Source organism: Dermochelys coriacea, chromosome 17 (genome assembly GCF_009764565.3).
Source record: "Dermochelys coriacea isolate rDerCor1 chromosome 17, rDerCor1.pri.v4, whole genome shotgun sequence".
Classification (NCBI taxonomy): domain Eukaryota; kingdom Metazoa; phylum Chordata; order Testudines; family Dermochelyidae; genus Dermochelys; species Dermochelys coriacea.
The window spans coordinates 13,736,902-13,747,322 of NC_050084.1; the positions used below are offsets into that span (position 1 = coordinate 13,736,902).

At 46.8% G+C, this 10,421-nt stretch overlaps 1 long non-coding RNA gene across 1 annotated transcript in view; it reads right to left on the reverse strand.

Moving 5' to 3' along the window:
* Positions 1-7,846, reverse strand: part of LOC122456989 — a 77,230-nt gene extending 69,384 nt beyond the window's left edge. The window contains exons 1-2 of the long non-coding RNA XR_006276225.1: positions 7,412-7,846; positions 4,828-4,912 (exon numbers count right to left, since the gene is read on the reverse strand). This is a non-coding gene — a long non-coding RNA (uncharacterized LOC122456989). The remainder of the gene's footprint in view (positions 1-4,827; positions 4,913-7,411) is intronic.
* Between the last annotated feature and the right edge of the window lie 2,575 nt (positions 7,847-10,421).

Here is a 10,421-nt window from a genome sequence, read left to right on the forward strand (position 1 = left end):
GGTATTGCTTACTCTGTTGAGGGAAGAAATAGACTGGATACCTCCAAAGAGTGCAACAGTTAGGCAACTGGTGGAGATGTATATATTTTTTAAGACTGCTGCCCATGGTACTGACTGATATCGTATCTTGCCTTATACTGGGTTGAGGCAGGGACAGCCTTTGTCCTGTGTTTGTACAGTGCCCAGCACAATGGGGTTCTGGTCCATGATGGCAGTCCTGGAAGCTACCACAATGCAAATAATAAGGTACCAGTAAACTGTATCCACTCTAGGTGGTCGTACCACTTTACATTTGTTTCTATAGAATTCCAAAAACTGTATGTAAACAAACCCTAAGGAAGGAAGCTGTCCAGGAGCACTGCCGCTGTCCATCTAAGCAGCGTATAATATACAGTGTCCATTGTAATGGCCCCATGGGAGCAGGCTAGGCATATGGGAGCATTGTTAACTAGCACTTAGAGCATCAAGATTAGAATCAGGGCTTAAACCCCTCAACATTTGGGCCTCTTTCAATAAGGTTGAGGTTCTACAACTTGTCCGCTCTTCCAGTGTCACCTCATTAACTTTCACAGAGTTGAATAGGCAATATTCCTCAAGTCCAATATTTATCAAGTCACAAACAGAAATGCTGATCCACAAAGGGCTGAATTCATTCAAAGATGCTGAACTCTTCACAAGAAACGTTTGGTTTAGCTACCCGTCCTTGTGGTAGATTTCATTGCCTCTCAGGCCAACAGTTTCAAAGACTTATTACTGTACTACATGCTGTTTACTATTCTTCTCCCCAAAAGGCTGTGAGTGCACACTACTGTGTGGGAGGGTAAGAAAGACATGCAGAGACTGACAGTGACCAGTACAAACAGCAGCCCCAAACAGCTCAGAGACTGCCCCCAACTGCAGACTTGGGACCATTGACCAATGTGAACACAGCTGCCGCCCTAGACAAAACAGAGGGGTGATGGAAAATTGTCCTACACCTACCTCAGCCCCCCCCACAAACAGAGCCCCCCCATGCAGGCATCAGCCCCCTAACACAGCCACTGTCCTCCCTCCACTCACATTCCCCCCTGCACCCCTCCCCAGTACAAACAGAGCCTTTGCCCTAGAGGACAAGCATGCAGAAGCTGCCCATTTGCAACGAGTCCCCCCACTATGAACAGAATCCCCCCCAGACACCAGCCCCCTGAACACAGCCACAGCCCCTCACACACAGCCACAGGCCCCCAACCGTGCAGATACCATCCCTGCCTCAAAACATAGCCCCAGCACCACCCCCCCAGACGCACATGCAGACACCAGCCCCTCCCATCCCCATGAACACAGCCAGCACCCCACAATGGATGTACAGAAACCAGCCCCACCATGAACACAGCTACCCCGTCAGAAACACGCATGTGCAGACCCCAGCTTCCCCATCCTCCCCTCCATGGCTTAAACATCAGCCCCCACAATGAAGACAACCACACCCCTTATGGACACAGACATCCCCCATAAACACAGCCACCCCACCCAGAGATGTGTGCACAAACACCCCCCCTCCCATGAGGGCACGTCCAAAATGTCCCATCCCCCCTTGAATGCACCTATAGATACTACTCCCCTCCAGACACGTGTGCAGACCCCAGCGAACCATAAACACAGCCACTGGCCCCCCACAGATGCTTTACACAGACACCAGTTCCCCCCCATCCCACCATAAACACAACTGCTTCCCCAGCCGTAAGCAGAGAGCAGCTGCCCCACCCAGCACATGAACACAGCCAGCCCTCCCCCCCCACATGTTTTTCCACACAAACCCTCCACCGATTTCAGGTGCACCCCCCACCCACCGACTTATGAATACAGCTGACTCCACCCTTCTTCCCAACGCACATACACCTTCCCACCCTCCCATGTACAAAGCTGCACCCCTACCCATACGCAGAGTGGAGGGAAATTCGGATTTTTGCTCAGCTCATTAAGCTAGTGTCTCCAATCTGAGCAGTCACTCAGGAAACTACCCAGTAGAAAATACTCCCAGTATAGCCTTGTGTCATGTCTCCTTTAGCATGGAGAGGGCAAGGACAGTATCCCTAGTCTGTTTGCCAGAAGCAGAGACAGGGCAACAAGGGATGCATCACCCGACCCGTTTCTGTTCATTCCCTCTGAAGCACCTGGCACTGGCCACTGTCAGGAAACAGGATATTGGGCTAGACCCAGCATGGCCTTCTGTGTTCTTATCTCTAGTGGGTAAAGAACAAGCCTGGGGCTCAAGTATGGAGTGAAGGGATTCCCAGCTGTCCCAGACAGGCTATGCAACCTCTGGCAAGTCACATGAGAACCAATTTTTTATGGGTACCGAGTGCCTGCAGTTCCCATTGGCTTTAGTTGGGAGGTGAGAGTGCTCAGCATTCCTGGAAAAAAATATCTAGATTTTAGGAAAACTTGATTATGGAGAAGCTGCCTGTCAAACAGGTATAATAAAATATTTAAATTGCATCACAGGGCTAGAGCAAGATTGATTAATGATTAAAACACTCTGAAAAGGTCAACTTCCATTTTACTTCTTGAAGATTTTACATTGCTTTAACAAGACAGAAACAAACTTAAGATTTGCCACCAGAGTAATCTCTGATCATTGGTTTTATCGGATATGCTGATGCGAAGCTCTTGGTCCCATCAGAAGGCAGCCAAAATAAATATTAAGAAATCGCTATAGTGGCACAGCTGCAACAAATGTAGACCTGCCCTAGGCATCATCTGCAGTTTCTCCCCCCCACCCCCAGCCTCTTCATTTGAATAAAAGCTCATTTGAATGTGAATTCAGGTAGGCTTGCAGCAAGTTTTCATGGTGTGAACTGCATCTTAATAGAGAAATGTGCTCAAGACATCTCTCCTCCCATTTTTTGATCCCATGGATCACCCCTCTTGCAATCAAATGCTATCCTCATGTTACAGCAAATAAGAAGGAAGTTAATATTAGAAAAGCATTTACTGTTTTAGCTGCGTTCATGCAATTTAGCGGATGCAGTCCCCCAACTGTGCTGTGACAACATCTGCCATTAGCACGCCTTATTCCTTTTGCTTTTCAATAATCCAGAACCAGCGTGTACTTGTATTACTCAAAACAAGTCAACCTCTCTCTCCAGAGGCTTCTGCCACTTTTACAAAGATGCAATAACGCCTCAGAGAGACAAGGTGAGTGAGGTAATATGTTTTATTGGACCAACTTCTGTTGGTGAAAGACAAGCTTTCGAGCTTACCCAGAGCTCTTCTTTAGGTCTGAGAAATGTACTCAGTGTCACAGCTAAACAGAAGGTGGAATAGATTGTTCAGCATAAGGAGTTAACATACATTGTAAGACACTGTTCGAGGGGATGTGACCTGTTAACACCTTTTGACCTACGACTGCAGAGAAGGGGGTTAGTGGATTACAGACAAAAGGTCAGTGTCTTTATTAAGACCTTGATTTTTAGTGTCTAGCAAAGTTATGAATTTAAGCTCTCAGGCTTGTGTACTGATGGTGTTGGGCAGGTTTTCTTTGAGGAAGGAGACTGGGAAGTCAGATATGGAGCGATCTCTCTGAAAAAAGTGTTTGCCCACAGGTGATATGGTGTTTTTTGCTTTTAGAATTTTTCTGTCAGAGTTCATTTGAGAGTGTAGCAATTGTCTGGTTTCACTCACCTAGGTGTTACTGGGGGCATTTAGTGCACTGGATGAGGTACACCACTGGTTGTGATAGGCATGGGTAGAACTCATGGATCACCATAGCAATGGAGATATCTGCAGGGTTTGCATTGGTTACGGCAGGTCTGGTACCACTTTGAATTGGTGGGTCCTGGTCTGTGGAGAGCTTACTTCTGATGACTAATTTGGCTAGGTTGGGGATTGTTTGAAGGCCAGAAGAGGGGGGGTTCAGGAAAGATTTCTTTCAGGATAGAGCCCCCCCATCAAGTATGCATTGTAATTGTTTGAGGATACCCCCTATGGGATTGTGCCATATCATTTGGCATTATGAAGTGCTCCCTAGGTTAGAATGAAGATCATTCCTGGACTAAAAATAGACAGCTCTCCAAGATTTTGGATCACCGTTGTTCTGTCACAATAATGTGACTTTCATTCACTAACATTAGTGGGCATGAGATGGTGATGCCACAGGGAAGCCACATTCAAGAAATCCAATTAAAGAGCTGGACTTTTTAAAAAAAAAACATTTCTTCAAAATACGTTTGGCTGTGCAACGAGCAACATCTGCTACTGCAAAATGGCAGCTGTGCCTCACTTGGGTGCTGTTTGGCAGAAACTGGATAAGAACAACTGGTGTGATGAGGGGCAGCAGCATTACACAGGTGATGTGCTCCCTCTCTCTCACCCCCCCCCCCATTACCATCTCAATCCAAAACCAAGCTGACAGGGCAGCATGCCTGCAAGAAATATCCAGCAATATGAGACAAAGCAAAGCACCAGCCTGTTCTGCATGTAAGGCATCAGAGAGAGAGACAGTTTTCAGAGAAAAGTTTAGTCACAAAACTAAGAGCAGTTTCTGAATTATGGGGGGAGGGGAGAGAAAAATATCAGTCTAATGCTCTCAGAATGTGACTGAGACACACACTTCTGGCTCTGAATGGACTAGGCAGCAGATCACCTCAGGGACTTGACTAAGATCCTAGGGATAGTCATTACTAAACACAGATTCTGCACTTACCACTGTAATAATACCACCACCCAGCTCTTACATGGCACTCTTCTTCAGTAAGTCTCAAAGTACTTCACAAATGGAAGTCAGTATTTTTTTTTAAAAACAGATACACAGATAGGAAACTGAGGCAGAGAGCTGACATGACTTACCCAAGGTCTGCCTGGGTCCCCGTCCAGTGCTCTAATCACTAGGCACTCTGCCTCTTTTTGTAAGAGGCATGAAACAGTGAAATCCCTAGAAGACAACAAACAGAGGAAACAATGCAGACTGACCCAGAGGAGGTAGTAGCTTAAATTCCCACCTACCCTCACAAAACCCTTTCTTGTGAGCATCACAGCAGGGTTACTAACAAAAGCCCCTTTCCGGCACTGAGAGACACCTGTGGCAAGCTCCATTGGCTTTACTGGAGTTCCATTCAGGGCGCAACCACACACAGCTTCTTGCTAGATCCGGTCCAGAGAGCTATTTGTCATTGCCATAAGGAATGGGTACAGATTGGAGGCATGCTTTGACGATAAGGAAGTGCTGCACCAAGCATGGTTAATAACTGAGCAGAAACTTGGCGCTAGAGACCAATGCCTCATTTGGGAATGTTTGTCAGAATTAAACACAAAAAAACCAACCAACCAAAAAAAAAAAAAAAAGACTCCACAGGGTGAAGGTTTGAGAAAGCTGAAACAATTAACAGTGGCAGGCTGGCTTGCCCATTTTATACTTCCTATCACTCAAACTACACTTGAGTGCCCTCAGAGAGATATGGGACTAATTGTAGTGAAAGCTTCAAGTTAGCTTCATGTTTGTAGCCAGACAGAAAGTGTTTGAGTGGGTAATTACCCAGCCAGTGCTTAGGATTGTCAGCTTTTACAGAAAGAAGTCAGCCAGGCTTTTAATTTTTTTTTTTTTGTGGTGGTGGGGAGGACACACATACAATCATGTTTCACAAGTGCAGACAATTCCTCCGCTGGTTCTGTTAGGAACCTGGAATTGCACCCGCTGGCAAAGAGCAAACAAAAACAAGCCACTATTAGATACAAATGACAGCTTCTTCTGGACGAGTGTTCTTCAACCTTTCCAGGTTGGCAACCTTTTGAGATAATTTTTCATGACCCACTTACGTTTACTATAAAAGAGTAAAAAAATTATTACAATGCTAAGCCTATATACTTTGCGTGTGTGTTGAGAGACTGGCAGAACACTTGAGCATGAAGGATAATGGTTGAGGAGAGTGGGGCAGTGAGATTTTCTTTGCTTTAGAGCATAATAAAGTTTTAGAAACTTTGCAATCCTCCCAATTGCTTTTTCTGAATCCCAGGATTGTAACCCATGGTTGGGAAACACCAGTTCTAGCATATCAACATCAATCCAACTTTGGGATGATCTGTACCATAGCCAACCCTTCCTTCCCCTGCCTCAAAAAGAAAAGAATCAATGTGTTCGGAGAGGGTGAATGGTTGTGTTTTGTTTTTAATAAAACAGAAAAACAATTGCACTGTGAGGTGTCCTACTAGAAAGCTCAAAATACAAGACATTTTGTCTCCTAGTTTTGTCCTAATGCATTTAGCAAACACAATGTATCAAACGAGCAACGTGCATTGCCCTCATATTTTGAATGGAGCCAAGATTTACCTGGTGGTTGCCTTTTGTTCAAGACCTTCTTATCAGAACCTGAATCTGTTCAGTGGGGGGAAGGGAAAAAACACACTTCCTCACTTCTTGTACTTCAGGTTTGTTGTTTCACAGGGTTCTTGGGGAGGGGGGGGAGAATCCCCAAACTCCTCTCAGGTAACTCCCCCTCCCCATTACCACAGCATCTGAACACCTCAATCTTTAGTGTATCGATCCATACTAGCACATCTGTGAGGTAAGGCTGTGCTTTTATCCCCATTTTACACATAGACAAAGAGAGGCTAAGTGACTTGCCCAAGGCCATGCAGAAAGCTTGTTGCAGAGCAGGACTGAACTTGGGTCTCCCAAATCCCACGCTAGTGATCAAATCCACTGTGCATGCACATACATAGTCTCTGGCCAAATTTTGTATGCCCTGTTTAATATTGCTAAAACATTAAACATGATTTTCAAAGCAGCTCAGTTTTTGCCCAGACTCTGGATCTGCAGGGCTCCTTAGGAGAATTCACAGGTGCTGACTTCTCAGCCTGACTTTTTTTTTTTTTTTTTTAAACACACACTTTGAGGCCATCTGTGATGATTTGATTTTTGGCCACATGGTGGCACTATGAAAATGTCCTTGAGTCAACTACTGAATTTCACAAAGCAAATTCCAAGAACCACTCCCTTTCCTACACAAACAAACAATGCCAGGAGCTACACAACCCAATGGCTACTTCAGATAATGGGTTGTGATGGAGCAACACTTTCTTCACAAGCAGAACAATTCAAGCCAATCATATTTAAAAAAAACTAGAAAAAACCAAACAGTTAAACTGGCACAAAAAGAAAAGTTTATTTCTCTCTGCCCACAGATATATGGAGCTCTAGGGACACCACAGGCCTCTCTCAGGGATCTCAAAGTCTCATGGCCACTGATTCAAACAATTGCCTATGGCACAGTCAAGGACCTCACAAGGAAGAGACTCAAACATACACACTTGAACTGTTAACAGGAAACATGAAAAAGCAAAGGACAAATTGCACTGAGGATGTTATCAACAGTTCAGATTGAAGGAGCCAACAAATCTAACATTAGCATACTGTTAATAGTACTTAAGCTCCTACCTGCTGCCAACAATGCTGGGTCACAGCTGGGAGGAGGATCACTGCATGTTTAGAGGGGTGCTCAGGTAGAAGGAACATTTAAATGGAATCCTTTCTACTAGTCTCTGGTGAGCATCCCAGGAAAAATCCCACACAGGGCAGAGTCTGAGCCTACATAAGCTGGAGAGAAGTTTCCTAGGAAGTCCAGGTTGAACTACTCACTCTGAGACTTCAGGTCTTGCACAGCCAAAGAAACCAAACCACAATGCTACTTCTAGCCACGTTTTCTTCCTGCAGCAGGAATCCTTACACAGTACCATAAACAATATTCATCTCTAGCGCAGCCTGCCCTGATCTCCAGCAAGCAGAGTGTCCCTTGACTGAGCTGAGCTGAGCTGCTCTTCAAGGTTCTGAGCCTAAGGAGGCTCAGCTGCCCTTGATGACTGCCAGCTGGCAGTCATCTCCCTGAGCTGACTGTGCAAGCAACCCTCCTCCCCCACTGCTGGGATTCAAAAACCAGAGTGAGGAGGTTGGCCGATGGAGTCTCCTGTGACTGTGGGGCCTATTTCCGATCCTCGGTCCGTTCACGTATCCGGGCAGAGTTCCTCTGGGCGGCGTCCTCTGACTCCCTTGACGCCTTTGAGGAGCAGTGGGCTCTGTCCGGGGTTCTCTGCTCGGTGTCCCCGTCCGGTTCCCTTCTTTTGACCCTTTGACCGCACTCCTGTCCCTGTTATTTTATTAGTTGTCCCCCGGAATTTTTTGGGTATCTAGGTCCTGTGGATCCCCCTTTTAGGCTGGGGGGGACCCTTTAGCAGTGGACGGGCTTCGCCCGCCCACTTCCCGGATCCCAATAAGACTGCTGGGATTCAAACAAAACAAAACCCACATCTGTGTCTGGTTTGGTGAGGATTCCCTGCAGGGTCAGAGGGGGTGGGAGTAACAGAGCACAGAGCCCCCTCTAAAAGTCACTGAAAGAATTGTGGAACCTGAACTCACGGCCGCTTTTGGAAAAGGTCAAGAAATAGGTTCTGCATTCTGCTCAACGCTTCTCTGTTAGTAAAATCGGTTCTAAGGTCCAGTGCCGTGTGTGAAACCTTTTAATGAATGCAGAGTTATAATCTTGCTGCTTTTGCATGCATAGTCCCTGCACCATCGCTGATAGTATATGATTATTTATTGGGGGTCCCTTTGGGACAACACTAGAAGTTGCCATAAAACCAGAACAGATTCTAAATTCTAGTCTGAAGTGATTTACTCAGGGTTTGAAATTCATGCCCTTAGAATTAGCATGGATTTAAAGCAAAGCTGAGCATACAATTCCCAGAGCAGTTCAGAGCTGAGCAATAAAGCTGCAGTTTAGAGGTTATTTGCTCAGGTCAAAGGCAGTCCAGAATGGCAGTGAATTTATTAGTACTTATTAGTAGTACTTATTTGATTATTAATACTTATTATTTGAAATGCAGTAGCATTCAGAGGCCGCAGTCAGCATTGGGGGGCTCCAGTGCACAAGGTGCTGTGCAAATGCACAGAAAGACCCAGCACCTGCCCGGAAGAGTTTATAATCTAAGGCCCAATCCTGCAACATGATGCATGCAAGGAGACTTCTGCACCCTCACAGAGCCCCAGAGGGCTGCACATATCTTCCCACATGGGGCAGCTTTCAGAATCGGAGCCAGAACTGCTGAAGGGTTCAGTAAGTGAGTGTGAGAAATTAAAGGAGCAAAGTGGGCGGGAGGAGGGGGAAGATGAATGGGGGTTCCATAGCTTGGGGTTGTTGCATAAGCACCAGCAGGTAGATCCAGATGGCATGTGCTGCGGGGGGAGAAATTCAAGTGCAGAGAGAGCACCATGCCCCTGGGCTGGGAGGGAACACAGAACAGTCTCGAAGGGCAGTAAGGAAGAGGGACACAATTGCTCCATAATGTATAGGCGAGCAGGAGGGCAGGACCACCAACAGAATGGATCTTCTCAGACTGAATCAGGGCTTGCCAATTGTCCTGCCTGGGCATTGGACCCTTCCGTCCCTGCTTTCTCCACTGTGGGTGAGAGACCCACCTCCTCTGCAGCTTCCCTCATCTGGACTAGCCTCCCTTTATGTCCTCACTTCATTTCAAACATCTCATCTCTCCATCCCTGCAACCGGATTAGGCTCTAATTTAAACAGAGTGGGGGAATTGAGGTTGTTCTCAAACATGCTTGATGGCACAGTTTTATGGGCAGTCTCGTGGGGGTAAGTTTCCCCCTGCCATCTAAAGAAAAAAAATATTTAAAGCTATCTAACTGCCCTTCCTGAGACACACTCACCCCATTATTAAATCATTAGGAGCTTTTAGATGCAGAGTTCAATCCCCTGCAGATGTCAACTTCGCCACAGCTGTTGTTGCAATGTCATTAGCTGACGGTTGCCTAGCAAGTCAGTAGCAGAGCCAGGAATAGAAACCAGATGTTCTGACACTCATCCACCCCCCATGCTCTAACCACTAGACAACACTCCCTGCAAGAGTTGGATCAATGTAATCCAGAAGCCCTGACTCTCAGCAACCCTCACACACCCAGAGCCAGAATTTAAACCCAGGAGATCTGGCACCTAGCGCCCATGCTCTAACCCAGGGGTGGCCAACCTGCGCCTGAGAAGGAGCCAAAATTTACCTATGTACTTTGCCAAAGAGCCACAGTAATATGTCAGCAGCCCCCCCATCAGCTCCCCGCTCACCTGCCAACTGCCCTGCTGATCAGCACCTGAGGAGCGAGGGCATGGCAGACTCAGGGAAGGGGGCAGGAAGGAGTAGGGGTCTTGGGGGAAGGGGTGGAGTGGGGGCAGGGCCTGTGGCAGAGTCAGGGGTTGAGCAGTGAACAGTCCCCTAGGCCTCCAGCACGTCGGAAAGGTGGCGCCTGTAGTCCAGCCCCGGAGTCAGTGCCTATACAAGGAGCCGCATATTAACTTCTGAAGAGCCATATGCAGCTCCAGAGCCACAAGTTGGCCACCCCTGCTCTAACCATTAGAATGCACTGCCAGAACCAGGATTAGAAT